Source organism: Lithobates pipiens, unplaced genomic scaffold (assembly GCF_037356315.1).
Source record: "Lithobates pipiens isolate NorthernLeopardFrog02 unplaced genomic scaffold, aLitPip1_a1.2 Scaffold_25, whole genome shotgun sequence".
In the NCBI taxonomy this organism is placed as follows: domain Eukaryota; kingdom Metazoa; phylum Chordata; class Amphibia; order Anura; family Ranidae; genus Lithobates; species Lithobates pipiens.
This window is the reverse complement of record NW_027507787.1, coordinates 218,372,293-218,390,584: the sequence shown is the minus strand read 5'-3', so window position 1 is coordinate 218,390,584 and position 18,292 is coordinate 218,372,293. Positions and strand designations below refer to the sequence as shown.

Sequence of the window (18,292 nt, the reverse complement as noted above, 5' to 3'; positions counted from 1 at the left end):
CCAGACTCTGGAATACCGCCAGGGGGGTTAATAATTGACACAGACTTGAAAGCATATTTTTCCAATATTCATGTATTTATATTTTTTACAGCAACAGAAGATCTAATAGCTTCGTAATTGTCAGAAACCATGAAATCAGGCCGAGACAGAAGTATAGTTAAATCACACTTGTTTAATAATGAAAGTAAAAAGAACAAACTTAGTCAAAACATAGCCAACTTTCAGTCATCGGAACGGATAGTCAGCCAAGCCAGAAGTCAGGGATCAATATAGTGGAACAGCAAGCAGGATCTGGAGCCAGAAGGGATGTCAGTAAAGCAGGTCTTGAACAGGATCGCAGGAGATAGTTTCTGTGATGTTGACCAAGGTGAAGGCAGAGAACCTCTGGACAGCACAGCTTAAGTAGGCAGGACTGAGGAGCAGGATATCATCAATAGCTGAGTAACTGTGAAGAGAAAGGAGCTGGCAATTAGCGACAGGTAAGCGGCCAGCTCAGAGAAGGAAGGGCTGAGCCCAACTCTGACAGTAATAAGAGGAACAGCATACATGTAGATTGCAGCCCTGATAAAGTGGCTGCAATCTACATATATGCTGTTCCTCTTATTATTATCAGGGTTGGGTTGAGTTTCCTGAAATGCACTGGTTAGTAAGCACTGCCAGAGGTGTTTATAATCAACATGCATCCACTCTGCTTGTTTCTTGGATGACCATCACCAGTGTGTCTCTGGCTGGGACTTTTGTATTAATTCTATTGCTATACCAATTCTATGAGCTATGATTGTGGTATACTCAGAACTTTATACACAGTTGAAAGGATACAGGATTTTATGTGGTTTGATTTGAATGGGTTCCCGATGTTTGTGTGTTGTGAGGCACTACGTTTCCCACTTATACATGATGAGGGGGTGCAGAGTTTATGTCTACCTTGAAAGAAATAAACCTTCTGGTTTTTTTTTCAGATCTTAAAGCGGAGGTCCACCCTAAAGTGGACCTTCCGCTCATTGGAATCCTCCCCCCCTCCGGCACCACAATTGGCACCTTTCAGGGGGGAGGGGGTGCAGGTACCTGTACAGTACAGGTATCTGCACCCACTTCCGGGATAGCTCTGTGTGGAAAGGGGCGTAGATCTACGCCCCTTTCCGAACGTCCACCGCTGCCTGCTGGGAAACACACAGATCCCAGAGGCAGCGGGTCCATCCTTATTGCGCAGCGCGACTCGCGCATGCGCAGTAGGGAACCGGGAAATTAAGCCGAAAGGCTCCACTTCCTGATACCCATATCCAAGATGGCGGCGGCAGCACCCAAGCAACGATCGAGAGATCGGCTTCGGGTGCCGACATCGCGGGCGCGCTGGGCGGCTAAGTGTACTTATTTTAAAGAGGAAGTAAACCCTGATGGGTTTACTTCCTCTTTTTTTCCCTGCAAAGGTAAAGCATAATGGACTACTATGCATCGCATAGTAGCTCATTATGTGTCACTTACCTGACACAGGAGCCAGCGAAGTCGCCGCTGATCCCTGTAGTCCGCCGCGTCCATCTTGCTGGTGGCGTCTCGCAGCTCCGACCAATGACAGCGGCGAAGCCGCGATGACGTCACTCCCACGCATGCACACGGGAGTCGCGTCTCGCAGCTCCGACGCTGCCATTCGGTGAAGCCGCGATTACGTCACTCCCGCGCATGCGCACGGGAGTCGACAAATTAGGCAAATCCATTCTTGGACTTGCCGCATTTAGTGCGCCTGCGCGCCGCTGTCTACGGCGCATGCGCCGTAGACAGCGGTGCCCATTTTCGGGCAAATATCTCCTAAACCATATAGGTTTAGGAGATATTGCTTGGACCTACAGGTAAGCCTTAATCTAGGCTTACCTGTAGGTCAAAGTGGTTTGAAGGGGTTTACTTCCTCTTTAAATGTCAGCAGCTGCTGTATTTGTAGCTGCTGGCTTTTAAAAAAAAAAAAAACGGCGGACTCCCGCTTTAAGTTCTGGCCTGGGTTCTGGAGCCCCAAGGGCTTTTTTGGTGAAAAAACAAACCTTCAGTCCTAGGTCTACATTATACTTGTTAGCCAGAGCTTGCTAATTAGTCAGCTTTGCACAGTCCTTTATAAATGTGATCTGACTGATGCTCAGGTCTCTCTCACTTTTTCTCTCTGCTTTGGGAGTCTTCTGCTGTGTGAAAGGCTGAGTACTGACAGAACAGTTAAAAGGTGCTTATGCTGCCTGTTTGTTTTTGGAAACCCATTAAGGGTCATTCTGTTACTCAGAAACTGATCCACGTTTATTTAGTGACTCAGAAGAGCAGATGTTTTATTTGTTTTATGGACTTGTTGTACAAAGCCCTCATTAAAGGATACTTCTCCTTTTTCTGGCCATACTTCTCCTATGGATCACAGGAATGCAGTTCAGCCGGTACAGGCTTGGGAAAGATCCCAACCATATGGTAAGTATCCATCCATAAATCTGGAACGGCACCTGGCTCAGCCTCTCAGCGATCTGCTGAGAGGCTGAGCCAGCTCCTCCACCCCCTCCACAGCCCAGCGCTCCAGTCACGGCAGAGTCGGCATGAGCTGCATCAACATAGGTGAGTATAAATGTGTATGTTTTTAAAATTCTGAACTTCTCATTTAATCCTATGTTTTTCTACTGCCTTGCTGAATAAAAGTACAAGACAAATGGCTTGGACTGTTCCTGGGTGTCACTATCTCATGCACTTTGAAGTGACTGGTGCTGTGTCCTATTGCCAGCTGCCTAAGAGCCATATTACTTGCCTGCCAGTTGCCTGTTTGTTTATTGCTTGCTGCCTGCCTAGATCTCTGCACGGACTTGACTAATTTCCTACCTTGACCTCTGCTTAGACCTGACTATTCTCTTACGCAAAAATGTGTAGCTGCGCTATCAAAATACTCCCACCCATCTGTGTTTAATGACTAATGTTACTGCAACATACAAACCATCACCATAATCGATAAAGTGAATACTTTTTTTAATAATTCATCAACGTATGGAAAAAATATAAATAGATAAATACTGAATAAATAAATATTATACAATAAATGCTCTTAAAAATATTATTAAATGATAAGGGTGAAAAAAATATTGATGAATATTACACAAATTAATAAACAATTAAATAGTGAATGAATATAAATTAATCAAATTAATAAATAATACTAATATATAGCAGTGAGCAAGCAAAGTGAAAAATGAACTTAAATAAACCACTTGTACAAACAAAGAGTGACAGAGTGCCCAAAGCCAGAAGTGAAATAGTCCACTTAAAAGTCCTTTCAATAAGAAGGGTGACTCCTTAAATTAATGTCAATACAACGTGCAATCCTCCTTCACCAACACACTGTGCTGATCACCAGAAAAAATGCACGCTTACCAGAAGGAAGCATGTAAGTGCTCACACCATATGTCACTTAGTCTGCCGGATGGATCACAGATTCGCCACCAACTATGCCTGGAACTTCTCCCGGAAAAACTTTCAAGTACGCAGACAACTCATAAAATATAAATGAAAAAAACTTCCCATAGTTTAAAACTAGCAAGCAACTTTATTTGTAGTAAAAGCACAAATACTCACAAACAGAAGTCAAATAAGAGTGTATCTGCTGGCCGGTAAGCGAGCGCCCGTTCGCTCAGAGATCACGTCACTGTGTCAGCACGTCTAAGCCACCCGACGCATGTTTCATCATAAGTGACATCATCTGGGGTGTGGGTGACGCGCTGACGCATCACGTTTAAATACATACCAGGATAGAGCCAAGCCTCATTTTGAGCTGAGGGGGAAAAAAACGGAAATTATTATTATTATTATTCAGGATTTATATAGCGCCAACAGTTTGCGCAGCGCTTTACAATATGAGGGCAGACAGTACACTTACAATACAAATCAATACAGGAGGGATCAGAGGGCCCTGCTCGTTAGAGCTTACAATCTAGAAGATGGACATAAAAACATGGCGGCCGCGTCTAATCACGGACGCCATGTTGGTACAGGGCAAAACAAGTTTCATTAGATTAAACAATGGCAATATTCAAACTCTGCCAAAGTTATTCGATATAACAAATAATAGAAAGGAAGATTTTGTCTTTTTCTTTCATAGTGGGACTGCTACACAGAGAACTCTTGTATAAAAGAGAACCATTATATAAAAAAAGGAAAGAGAAGGCAATAGGAATGAAAAGGGATCAAAATACATTTCGTCGGTCTGTGGTTAGACCATAACGTAAACAAACAAATGTGCCATCATAAAAAAGACTTATAATGGCACGCTGCATTAGAATAGGTCAAAAGGTTGTATTGGCACACTACATTAAAATAAAATGAAAAAAAATGTGAATGATAAATACATGGATAAAAATAAAAAATAAGAATAATGATGAGATATAATGAAAATAAATATAAATAGAATTTTTTTAATGAAAATAATAATAAAAATAAAAATAAAAATAAAATATAAAAAAATGATAAAAATTAAAATAATGAAAAAATGAATACATTTTTTTTTAAATTAATTAAATTGAACAAAAAATCTAAAATCCTTATACACAAAAATAAAAGGGGCTACCCGACCAGCTCACAACGAGTTCACAACATTATTCCATATGTATCAGGCATACAACTCTAAACATTCCACTAATACATATCTATTAGGTAATGAAATCATGGACATACAAAACAAATCGTAAAAACCTCCAAAAAGGGCAATTACAATTTTCTGAGACTTTAAGAATATTTTAAGAGTTGTCAATGAATGCATTAACATCCACGTCTATATTGAGCCTGAAATGGGGCATAACACTTCAATCGATAAATCCAAGACATTTCTAACCTTGATATGCCCCTGACAAGGGAACCGCCCCTCCAGGGTAAGCTAAATTTGTCTATGCCCAAAAAGATTGTTTTAGCGGGGTTTTTATTATGACGTTTTAGATAGTGTCTTGATACAGAATATTTTGGAAAACCACTAATAATATTAGTGATATGTTCATTTAACCGAACATAAAGGGGTCGCTTAGTCCTCCCAACGTATTGTAGCCCACAAGGGCATTGGAGTAAGTAGACGACCCCTTAAGTTGTGCATGTAATAAAAGGTTCGATGGTGTATACACGCAATGTACTAGATGAAATAAAGGTATGGGTACGTCTTTGTGAACATCCACTCAGAGAACAGACTCGGCATTTCCGGCATTGATAGTAACCAGTCAAGTTTTCAAAGAAACCTTTTTTCGAAATAGGGGGATTTAACACATTGGGTGCCGACCTGTCCCTAAACGAAGGGGCACCCCTATACACTACTCGAGGCCTAGCTGGTAAGACCGTATTTAGCACTGGATCGTTACTCAAAATATGCCAGTGCTTATTAATCAATTTCTTGATGCTATGATGTTGTACTGAGTAAGTTGTTATGAAAGGGACAGATCCGGTCTGATCCTCAGAGGAAGTTTTAACCTTTTCTTTTAGTAAATCTCCTCTATCGATGGCCTTAGCCTTCTCAAGAGCGGATTCCAGCAAATGTTCCTCATAACCCTTATCCAAACAGTGCTTAGAGAGAACTTCTGCCTGTGTCACAAAGCTATCTGGCTCAGTACAGTTTCTTTTAATCCTCAGATACTGGCTTTTTGGTATTGACCTAAGCCAGGCCCGATGGTGGCAGCTATCAGTTGGAATATATGAATTTCTGTCTGTACATTTGTAAAAGGTGGAGGTAACGAAACGAATCCTGGATTTAGAGTCAAATCCAAGAAGTTAATGCTGGTTTGGCTAGCTTCAAAACTTAAACTGATCCCTCTCTGATTCAAATTAAAAAAATCCATAAAGCTATCCGAATCCCCACGATCACCATCCCACAGGAGGAGGATGTCGTTGATGTACCGAACCCACAGCTTCAGCTGGGGTCTATGGCTAACATAGACGACATCCTCCTCCCACAAGGCCATAAAAAGATTTGCTAAACTGGGGGCATATTTAGCCCCCATAGTTACGCCCCTATCTTGACGAAAAAACTTCTGGTCAAACCAGAAGTAATTATGTGTAGCTGCGAATCTTAAAAGTTCCATAATGAACATAATTTGTTCATCAACGAGACCTGAATCCTGCCTCAAGTAAAATTCCACTGCCAAAAAACCCAACTCGTGGGGGATTATGGAGTATAGTGATGCCACGTCAGCCGTCACCAACCACATGCTGTCATTTGGAATGTAGTTGGATAACAGGTTAATAACCTGACGCAAATCCTTAAGGTACGAGGGCATCTTAGAAACGAACGGTTGCAAAAAAGAATCAATGTACTTACCCACCCGGGAATCAATCCCACTGACTATAGGACGTCCCGGGGGGCAAGTAAGATGTTTGGGAATTTTAGGCAAATAATAAATAATGGGCGTACGGGGTGCCCTAGGGACAAGATAGGATTTTTCTTTCTTGTCAAGGATACCCTGTTCAAAGCCTCTCTTGACGATATCTTGCAACCCATCAAGATAAAGAGGCTTAGGGTCACGTTTAAGCAAAGAGTTAGTATCTTGATCACCCAAGATACGATGCATTTCAGCCATATAATCGGTTCTGACTAGTCTCTTGTCTGCAGCCCTGTTACTAGGCTCCATGTTGTGGCCTATCTGTTCCAGCCACCCCATTTGGTGGGTTGATTCTCAGGTCTGAAACCTGCTGTCAGTTTAAAGCAAAGTAAGCCAGGACCACTAGGGTTCCTACTCAACAGGACCTCTGATGGAGACCAACTACCACTTAGATTCCATGCCTTGGTCCCCTCACCAGGAGCTCTGATGAAGACCGTGGGGTTTGTTTACTGAAGGCTATAAGACAGAAGTTGCACTCTGCAAGTACAGTTGCTCCAGAACTTAGTAAACGAGCAGAAGCTTTGCTGACTTCCACCATCCAATCATGTGCAAGCAAAAATGCAATTTTTGTTATTTTCCTTGCATGTGATTGGGTGTTCTTTGCAAAGTGAACTGTTACATAATTAACTAAGCTCTGGAGCAACTGCCTTTAGTAAATCAACCCCTAATGCCGCGTACACACGAGCAGACTGTATGACGTACTTAGTCTGGCGTACTTTCCGCCAGACTGTCCGTCGGAATTTCCGAACGGGCTACTTGCCCACACACGGCACTTTTTGAGCGGACTAATACGGCGTACTAAGTCCGCCGTACTATCCGCCCTACTTTTGAAATGAACGGACTCGCCCACACACGCGGAGGAAAGTCCGCTCATTTCGAGCGCGTCTCCAGGTAGGCGGGGCCCGCGAAGGAGACGTCGCTTGCCCCGCCGCCTGGTATGGACTTAAAGGGGAACCCCAACGCCGATAAAAATCGGCGTGGGGGTCCACCCAAGTCCACAACAGGCCCTTGTCCGAGCACGCTACCCGGCCGGCCAGGAAAGGGGGGCGAGCGACCTCAACATGGGGGGTGCCTTGGGGAAGGGGGGGCCGCGCGGCCCCCCTACCCCAAAGCACCTTGTCCCCATGTTGATGAGGACAAGGGCCTCTTCCCGACAACCCTGGCCGTTGGTTGTCGGGGTCTGCGAGCGGGGGGCTTATCGGAAACCGGGAGCCCCCTTTAATAAGGGGGCCCCCAGATACCGGCCCCCCACCCTATGTGAATGAGTATGGGGTACAATGTACCCCTACCCATTCACCTGTAAAATAAAAGTACAAAAAAAAACACAACACACGAGATAAAATACTTTATTGCACAGCTCCGGGGGTCTTCCGTCTTTGGGGGTCTTCTCGCCGGACTCCTCCGCTATCTTCTTGTAGCTCTTTTGCTAGCGGAGGAGTCCGGCTTTCTTCCTCGCCGCCGGCCTCTTCTCCCGACTTCGGGGGTCTTGTCCCCCTCTTCGGTTCTTCTGCCGGGCCACCGCGCCTTCTTCTAGCTCTTTTACAGGCGGTGGCCCGGTCTTCTGTCGCTGCCGCCGCCGCCTTCCGTTCTTCTTCTTCTGTGCGAACAAAGTGAAAAAAATGTTATTTGGATACAGCGTAGCATGACCGCGCAGTTGTCATTGAAATTGAGAGAGTCACTGAAAGCTGAAAAATGGTCTTGGAATTAAGGGGGCGAAAGTGCCCAGTATTGTAGTGGATAAATAACCTTCTGCATGTGGCAGCCTCCCCAGCACCCCCTAATCACTTACCTGAGCCCCTTCTCTCTGCAGCATTGTCCACGAGTGTCTTAACTGTCCCAGACACTCCTCCTGATTGGCTGAGACACAGTAGGCGACATTGGTTCCCGCGGCCTTCAATAAAAATCACTCAGCCAATCAGGGGAAAGAGGGGGCAGGGTGGGGCAGGGACGGGGCTACATGTCTGAATGGATACACAGAGCTCTGACTCGGCTCAGGTGCCCTCTGTAGCAAGCTGCTTGCTGAAGGGGCACTCACCAGAGGGAGGGGCCAGGAGAGCAGAAGTGGTACCCGAGAAGAGGAGGATCCGGCTGCTCTGTGCAAATGCAACTGCACAGAGGAGGTAGGTATAATGTGTTTGTTATTTAAAAAAAAAAAAAAAGAGCCTTTACAATCACTTTAATGGCAAATTACCTATGTAGATATATTTCCCATTCACTATCCTTCCCACTCACTAAGTCTTCTTTCCTAGGGACTGTCTGCATTGCACAATGTAATGCGATACACATTTTAACTACCTTTTTCGCTGCAAGTTCGGATGTGATTGGTTGCTATAAAGCAGGGATCCTCAAACTATGGCCCTCCAGCTGTTGCGAAATTACATTAAATTTGCTCAGTTGCAGAATTGTCGCTGTCATTACTTTCAGTGTTTGATTATTAAAGTCTATAAATCAATATATACTTATTATTTTTACATCAGGGTCCCCGGATAGCCCCCGCCTTACATCAGGGTCCCCAGAGAGCCCCTCCTTACATTAGGGTCCCCAGAGAGCCTCTCTACTTACATCATGGTCCCCAGAGAGCCTCCCTTTACATTAGGGTTCCCCAGAGAGCCTCCCCTTACATTAGGGTCCCCAGAGAGCCTCCCTACTTACATTAGGGTCCCCAGAGAGCCTCCCTACTTACATTAGGGTCACCAGAGCCCCCCTCATTACATTAGGGTCCCCAGAGAGCCCCTTCTTACATCAGGGTCTCCAGAGAGCCCCCCTTTACATCAGGGTTCGCAGAGAGCCCTCCCTTACATCAAGGTCCCCAGAGAGCCCCTCCTTACATCAGGGTCCCCAGAGAGCCTCCCTTACATCAAGGTCCCCAGAGAGCCCCCTTTACGTCAAGGTCCCCAGAGAGCCTCTCCTTACATCAAGATCCCCAGAGAGCCCCTCCTTAAATCAGGGTCCCCAGAGAGCCCCCCTTACATCAAAGTCCCCACTGAGCCCCTCCTCACATCAAGGTCCCCAGAGATCCCCTCCTTTACATCAGGGTCCCCAGAGAGCCTCTCCTTACATCAGGGTCCCCAGAGAGCCCCTCCTTACATCAGGGTCCCCAGAGAGCCCCTCCTTACATCAATGTCCCCAGAGAGCCCCTCTTACATTAGTGTCCCAAGAGAGCCCCCCTTACATTAGTTTCCGCAGAGGGCCCCCCTCTAACATTAGTGTCCCCAGAGAGCCCCCTTACATTAGTGTCCCAAGAGGGTCCCCCTCTAACATTAGTGTCCCCAGAGGGCCCCCCTACATTAGTGTCCCCAGAGAGCCCCCCCTTACATTAGTGTCCCAGAGAGCCCCAACTTACATTAGTGTCACCCCTTATATTAGTGTCCCCAGAGAGCCCCCTTTACATTAGTGTCCCCAGAGGGCCCCCCTCTAACATTAGTGTCCCCAGAGGGTCCCTTTACATTAGTGTCCCCATAGGGACCTCCCTCTTACATTAGGGTCCCCAGACGCCCCTCCCCCCTTCCAGGTGTTCCCTGTGTACCTGGGCTGGGGAGGTGGGAGACGATAATTGGCAGCTCTATAGTGTTCCCGGGCAGTGGGATCTCTCTGAGGCTAGTAGTTCTCTTCCCCAGTATAGTGGAGAGGGGAGGGGCCTCTGACCCGATCATGTATCAGTAACAGTGTACAAGCAGAGCCGACTCACTTCTACACTGAAGAGTGAAATTGCTAGATGCTCGGGTCAGAGGCCCCTCCCCTCTCCACTGTGTAGACTCAGGAAGAGAACTAAAAGCCCCAGGGAGATCCCCGAGGCAAAAAGGAAGTTCTGGACAGCCGCACTCAGGAATATAACCTTTATTAGTAAAAAGTCCAACAGATACAAGCCACAGAAAAAAAAATGGGACAAACGAGCTAACGCGTTTCACACTTAACAGCGCTTAGTCATGAGCTATGACTAAGCACTGTTAAGTGAAGCGCGTCAGCTCATCTGTCCCTTTTTTTGCGGTGGCTTGTATCTGTTGGACTTTTTACTAATAAAGGCTATATTCCGGAGTACAGCCGTCCAGAGCTTCCTTTTTACCTCATGTTGCTATATGCTTAGCACCTGGTGTTCCAGTTCCGACAAGAGTTCTATATCCATATTTCCACCTGGAGCGGTGATCCCTTCCCCTTCCCCAGGGAGATCCCACCACCCACGGGCAACATAGAGCTGCTGATCGTCACCTCCCACCTCCCCCTCACTGCATTCTAAATGGACAGCCAGAGGTGCAGGGGGAGATGCTGGGTCTTGGCCCCCCCCCACCACAGCGGCAGAACGGCAGGGCCTGATCACAATTGCAGCGAGCCCAGGGCCGTCTTTAATATTGATTGGGCCCTGGGCAAACATTTTCTTAGGGCCCCCCTCACCCCATGCAATTTCACTCTCCACCTTCTCTGAGACATACAATAAATAGCAGCTAGACTTAAAATCAGTTTAGTGTATCAGATCAGGCAGCGATTGCGATTGGTTGCCAGAGGTTACAGCATATCATTACTGCTTACTGACTGGTTGCTAGAGGTTACAGACCTTCTTAAGGCTCACTGATTAGTTGCTAGAGTTTACAGCACATGCTTTTTGCTTGTTGATTGGCTGCTAGAGATTACTGTACAGTAATACTGCTCACTGGATGCTATTGGTTACAGCACATCATCTCCTCACTGCAGGGGGGGCATATCAATGGCGTTGACCTCAGCTATTTACATATGCATTTCACTGCTATTTACATATGAATGCCGGTTATTTACATGTAAACACAGGGTCTGCAGGTGAGTCATCTGTACACAACAATAGGGCAGAGCTGGGCAGCATTAGTAGCAGCACTTCACACTGAGATATTGGGACGCAGCACAGGACTAAAACTTCAAGGGACAAGGGAATGTAAACTGGGATAGTTGGCAAGTATGATGCAGCTACTTTGGGCCCCACAACAATGACAGGGCCCAGGACAGCTGCCCCTTTTGCCCTGCCTTAAAGACGGCCCTGAGCGAGCCCTATAGTTCCACCACTGACGTGATTGGGTATTCTTTGCAAAGTGAAGCTTTACCTCATTTACTAAGCTCTGGAGCAACAGCACTTGCAGAGTGCAATTGCCCTTGGCAAAGTGTACATTCTATTTGCCTTTAGTAAATCAACCCCCATAATGTCAGCATGACAGCTAGACACGAGAAGTTCAACCATTGCAGAATCCAGCCTTCTCTCCCAAGCAGTGTTCATTAAAGTGCAGTTTTCCTTGTAAGCATTCATGGTTCTGTATGTTTGCACAGGAAGCCCCAATAATAGAGATGTCCGCAGCTCGGGCGAGGAAGCGTTGATTAATTTGATTCAACCCCAAATCCTTTTGAAAGTGGAATGTAATAAACAATCGCTGACATAGCCAAGGGTTATGGCTTCGCTTTTACAAACAGGCGCTCTCCGTGCCAGCGACTTCCAACCAACCAAATCATTTATTGTGGAGTCAATTTAGCTTTAATTTTCTTTTCTGAGCACAACTGATTCTGGCTTTATTGGTTGACTTGAAAGCCACCAAGTCTAGACAGTGGCTTGTGCTATTTTTTACCCTCCAGCGCGCCACGGGGAACGATGATTATTATTAATATAATGTACTCTGTTTATCCTCATAGAAGATGCAAGAGGCTTTGTAACAGCTGGCTGCGTTCTTTTACAATTCTTTTTACAAATGCCATGACGCCGCGTGCTTTAACCGCTTCAGCCCCAGAAGATTTTACCCCCTTCCCGACCAGAGCACTTTTTGCGGTTCAGCACTGCGACGCTTTAACTGACAATTGCGCGGTCATGCAAAGTGGCACCCAAACAAAATTAACGTACTTTTTTTTACACAAATAGAACTTTCTTTTGGTGGTATTTGGTCACCTCTGCGGTTTTTTTTTTTTGTGCTATAAACAAAAAAAGTAAACATTTTGAAAAAAAAAACGCATTATTTTTTACTTTTTGTTATAATAAATATCCTCCAAAAATATATAGAAAAATAATAATTTTCCTCAGTTTAGGCCGATACGTATTCTTCTACATATTTTTGGTAAATTTTTTTTTCGCAATAAGCGTATATTGATTGATTTGCTCAACAGTTATAGTGCATACAAAATAGGGGATAAATTTATAGCATTTTTATTATTCATTTTATTAATTAATTATTATTATAATTTTTTTACTAGTAATGGCGGGGATCTGATTTTTATCGTGACTGCGACATTAGGGCGGACACGTCGGACAGTTTTGACAAATTTTTTTCATTGGCATTAATACAGCGATCATTGCGATTAAAAATACATTGATTACTGTAAAATTGTCACTGGCAGTATTAACACTAGGGGGCAGTGAAGGGGTTAAGTGTGTCCTAGTGTGTGTTCTAACTGAAGGGGGGGGCTGTACAGGGGAGATGACAGATCACTGTTCATACTCTATATGAAATCCGACGATCCACAGGTTCTCTGTGACTCAGCGGCAATCGCAGGAGCCTGGCGGCGATCGAGAGCGCCGGGCACTCGCATCGGCTGGGGGATGTGAGCGGGGGCGTGCCCACGCCCCCTAGTGGCCACAGGTCGAAACAACATTACATAATGTTGTTTCACCCAGCCAAGGCATTCTGTCGCAGTACAACTGCGGTGGCTGGTCAGCATGTGGTTAAGGCTCAATTCACACTACTGCATTTTTTTTATGCTTTTTACTGGCATCGCTGTAGACAGCGGTGCCTGTCTTTTTGTAAATATCTCCTAAACCGTGTAGGTTTAGGAGATATTTCTTGGACCTACAGGTAAGCCTTAATCTAGGCTTACCTGTAGGTCAAAATGGTTTGTAAGGGTTTACAACCACTTTAACCACTTGCTTACTGGGCACTTAAACCCCCCTCAGTCCCAGACCAATTTTCAGCTTTCAGCGCTGATGCACTTTGAGTGACAATTACGCGGTCATACAACACTGTACCCAAATGAAATTTTTATCATTTTTTTCCCACAAATAGAGCTTTCTTTTGGTGGTATTTAGTTACAGCTCGGAGTTTTATTTTTTGCTAAACAAACAAAAAAAGATGCAAAAAAAAAAAAAAAAAAAATCATGTTTTAATAGTTTGTTATAAAATTTTGCAAACGGGTCATTTTTCTCCTTCATTGAAGTGCGCTGATTAGGCGGCACTGATAGGCTGCATTGGTGGGCACTGATGGGCTGCATTGGTGGGCACTGATGGGCTGCATTGGTGGGCACTGATAGGCTGCACTGGTGGGCACTGATAGGCATAGTTAAGGCGGCACTAATAGGCACAGATAAGGCGGCACCGATGGGCACAGATAAGGCGGCACTGATGGGCAAAGATGGGCACAGATAAGATGGCACGGATGGGTGGCACGGATAAGTGGCACGGATGGGTGGCACGGATGGGCACTGATAGGTACCACAGATAGATGGGACTGATGGGCACTGATAGGTGGCACTGATAGGTGGCTCTGATAGGTGGCACTGCTGGGCACTGATGGGCGGCACTGCTGGGCACTGATGGGCGGCACTGCTGGGCACTGATGGGCGGCACTGGGGTGCAGCACCTGAGGCAGATTTTGGGTGGCACTGTGGGTGGCACTGCTGGGTGGCACTGTGGGTGGCACTGTGGGCACTGCTGGGTGGCACTGTGGGCACTATGGGCACTGCTGGGTGGCACTGACAGGGGGGCACTTACTTTATTTCAGGATGGCACTGCGGGTGGCAGGTGGGCACTGGCAGGGGGCAGGTGTCCTTTTAAATTGCTGGCCGTGATCGGGACTGATGTCCCGAACACGGCCGCCGGCGATCGGCTTTTTTTTTTTCTCCTCGCGCTGTCAGCGCGAGGAGGAATACTAGCCGATTACCGGCTCCGTTTTATCACATGATCAGCTGTCATTGGCTGACAGCTGATCACGTGATAAGGGGTCGGGATCGACCCCTTACACGGATCGGTGATCAGGCGAGTCTCACGGACTCGCCGATCACAGAGCGCGCCGCGCGCGCCCCTCAGGGGGCGCGCAGGCCGCTCGTAACCGGGACTACGTCAATAGACGTAGTCCCGAAAATGTGGGTCCGCGCTATTGCCGTCATTTTGCAATAGCGCGGATCCCAAGTGGTTAAGGACCTTTTTTTAAAAAAAATGTAAGGGCCAGTTTTAAAATCTTTTTTTCAAATTTTTATTTTTTTTTTGTGAGGTGGGAGGTGGAGGTTGCCCACTATATGCTTTTCTGCAGCGTCTCCATTGAAGTCTGTTGAACCAAAAAAAGCAGAAAAAATAGGAGCATTTTAGGTTTAAAAAGTCCCTGACCCTTTCCCTTTGTGAGGGGTGTACTCACTTTGTGAGATACTGTATGTATGTATACAGTATATATATTCTGCAAAATGTGTAACCATCTCAAAATCAAAACAACAATGCAATAAATAAGATAAAAGTTTGAATTTATTAGCATACTTGCCAAAACTGATTGATGTGTGTGGTTAATGTATATGAATTCTAGACTATACACTACAATTTTGGTACTACCAGTGGATTTGTGGGACCGTGGCAGACCTCTAAATGGGTCTTGGTCCTGACTATGTTTGGACTTACCTGTTGTCACATGCAGTCTGTTGCTCACAGGTTCTAACAACAGTCCTTGCACAATCTTCAAATATTCATTACGAAGGAGAAGAAGAGCACAATTAGTCAGAGCGGAGATTGACAGCTGACACAGAAACATTCCACCCTCCCACCCAATGTCACTGTCCCGTGTTATGTGGTTTAGCCCCTTCTGTTGAAGGGGACAGTGTTAATATTTATTATCAGTTATTACGGCTTATTATTGAACTGTAATGGCTGAGCTGAATCATATGGTTTTGGTTTTGTATTTATTATAAGTCGTATTAAGGTTAGGTTAGGTTTAATTAATACTAATATAATATTTATTAGTTAATTTTTTATTATTTACTTATAATAAAGGGCTGCAGCCATTTAATTCCAGAAATTGTATTGTGTTTTTTTTTATTATTTATTATTTTGAGGTTCTCTGGTCCCATTGATTATCCATTTAATTTATGTGTTATGTTTCTAACCAATGACACAACAAAGCTCCTAGTTCACTCACTGGTCATCGCTTGCCCTGACTACTGCAACTCCCTTCTCATTGGCTTACCTCTACATAGTCTATTCCCCCTTCCCTTCAATCCATCATGAATGCTGCTGCCAGACTCATCCACCTTACCAATCGCTCTGTGTCTGCTACTCCTCTCTGTCAATCCCTCCACTGGCTTCCACTCACCCAACAAATTAAATTCAAAATACTAACAGCTACTTACAAAGCCATCCACAATTTCGCCCCCAACTACACCGCTAGCCTAGTCTCTAAATACCAACCTACTTGTTCTCTTCGTTCCTCTCAAGACTTCCTGCTCTCTAGCTCCCTCGTCACCTCCTCCCATGCTCGCCTCCAGGACTTTTCCGGAGCCTCTCCAATCCTATGGAACTCCTTACCCCAATCTGTCTGCTTATCTTCTACTCTATTTGCTTTTAGACGATCCCTGAAAACCCTTCTCTTCAGAGAAGCCTACCCTACCCACACCTAACAACTGTATTTTCATTTTCTCCATCATCTCACCCCCCACATTTATTACCTTTTGTTCCAATTGACCCTCCCTTCTAGATTGTAAGCTCTAATGAGCAGGGTCCTCCGATCCCTCCTGTCAGGGCCCTCTTTAATATTGAATGGACCCTGGGCAAAACTTTTCTTGGGCCCCCCCCCCCATACAGTTTTGCTCTCCACCTGCTCTGAGACATACAATAAATAGCAGCTAGACTCAAAATCAGTTTACTGAATCAGATCAGGCAGCTATTGCGATTGGTTGTCAGAGGTTACAGTATATCATTACCGGTCACTGACTGGTTGCTAGAGGTTACAGTGTATCATTACCGCTCACTGACTGGTTGCTAGAGGTTACAGCACACATTACGGCTCACTGATTAGTAGCTAGTGGTTACAGCACATGATTTCTGCTTGTTGCTTGGTTTCTAGAGATTACTGTGGATATGACCTCAGGGGGGCATGATATACATATCAATGCCGCTGGCCGCCACTATTTACATATGAATGCTGTCGCTATTTACATATGAATGCCGGTAATTGGCATGTAAACACAGGGTCTGCAGATGAGTCACCTGTACACAACAATAGGGCAGAGCTGGGCAGCATTAGTAGCAGCACTTCACACTGAGATATTGGAACACAACACGGGACTAAAACCTCAAGGGATGAGGGAATTTAAACCAGGATAGTTGGCAAGTATGAGGCAGCTGCTTTGGGCCCCACAACAATGACAGGGCCCAGGGCAGCTGCCCCTTTTGCCCTGCCTTAAAAACGGCCCTGCCTCCTGTATTCATTTGTATTGTAAGTTTACTGTCTGCCCCGTGTTGTAAAACACTGTGCAAACTGTTGGCGCTATATAAATACTGTATCCATCCATACTGTGCCCATCAATCGCCACAACTGTGCCATCAAACGCAGCCACTGTGCCATCAAACGCAGCCACTGTGCCCATCAATTGCTGCCACTGTGCCATTAAATGCAGCCACTGTGCCCCATAAAGTGTAGCCACTGTGTCGCATAAAGTGCAGCCACTGTGCCCATCAATTGTTGCCACTGTGCTATCAAATGCAAGCACTGTGCCCATAAGTTGCCGCCACTGTGCCCATCAATTGCTGCCACTGTGCCCCATCAAACGCAGCCACTGTGCCATATCAAATGCTGCCAGTGTGCCTTCTCCTGTCCTCTGTTCTCGTCCTCTGCTATGATTGTACGCCTGGGGTCCAATCACAGCGCCTGTCGTTACAGCCAATCAGGTAACGGGTAACAGATCTGAGCACCCGATTGGCGGAGAGGCGGTTTAGTGTCAGGAAAGCAAATATTCGTTCGCTTTTCTAACACGGGTGAGTATGGTCATCTTTTTTTGATGCCTTTTAGAGCCTATGGCTCTAAGCAGGTGCTTCAACCCCCCCCCCCCCTTGCGCTGTAATTCAGGTGTCCTGCACCTGAATAGGGGGTGGCAGCGGCAGCCATAGATAAATTCATGCAATGCATGAATCTATCTATTGGTGCAGGAGGGGGTGGCAGGAGAGAGGGGGCATTGCCCGTGCGCCCTTAATGCACGGCCCACCACTGAGTAGTGCCTCAATTGTTGGTATCAGTGGGAGGAATAGTTCCCCATCTTTGGTGTAAATGGGAATAATAGTGCACCATCATTTGTGTCAGTAGGAGGAATAGTGCCCCATCATTAGTTTTAGTGGGATGAATGCCCTATTGTTGGAGTCAATAGGAGGAATAGTGCCTCATATCAGTGGGAGTAATAATGCCTTATATCAGTGGTAGGAATAGGGCCAGATAAAAGCAAGCAAAGGGCTGCATTCTCGAGCATGTCAAAAAACCCTGTGTATAACAAGTGCTTAGAAACACACATTATAACTCTTGCCAAACCCCTTCATGGCCCAAGTGTTGTAAGAAATGCTCTCAGTTTTACATTGCTTGGTTTTTTAAAGCTAGTTTATGGTAACCCTTAGTATTTAAAAGAATGTGGGCAAAAAGCTCTCTCTTGCAAATCCAAACTTGCAAGGAACCTCCACCATGCTTCTTTATTGCCTGCAGATACTCAGTATTCTACCTCTCTCCAGCGCTTCAGCAAATAAACCGCCTCCTGTTACGGGCAGATATTTCAAATTTTGACTCATCAGTCCAGAGCACCCGCTGCCATTTTATTGCACCTCGGTCCCTATGTTTTCATGCATAGTTGAGCCATGTAGCTTTGTTTCTGCGTCAGAGGTATGGCTTTTTGGCTGCAATTCTTCCATGAAGACCACTTACGGCCAGAATTCTCCGGACAGTAGATGGGTGTTCCTGGGTCCTACTGGTTTCCACCA

The 18,292-nt window shown here is 45.6% G+C and overlaps 1 protein-coding gene across 1 annotated transcript in view; it reads left to right on the top strand.

Moving 5' to 3' along the window:
• Positions 1-18,292, top strand: part of STK32C (serine/threonine kinase 32C) — a 407,759-nt gene that overhangs the window by 218,087 nt on the left and 171,380 nt on the right. The window lies entirely within an intron of this gene.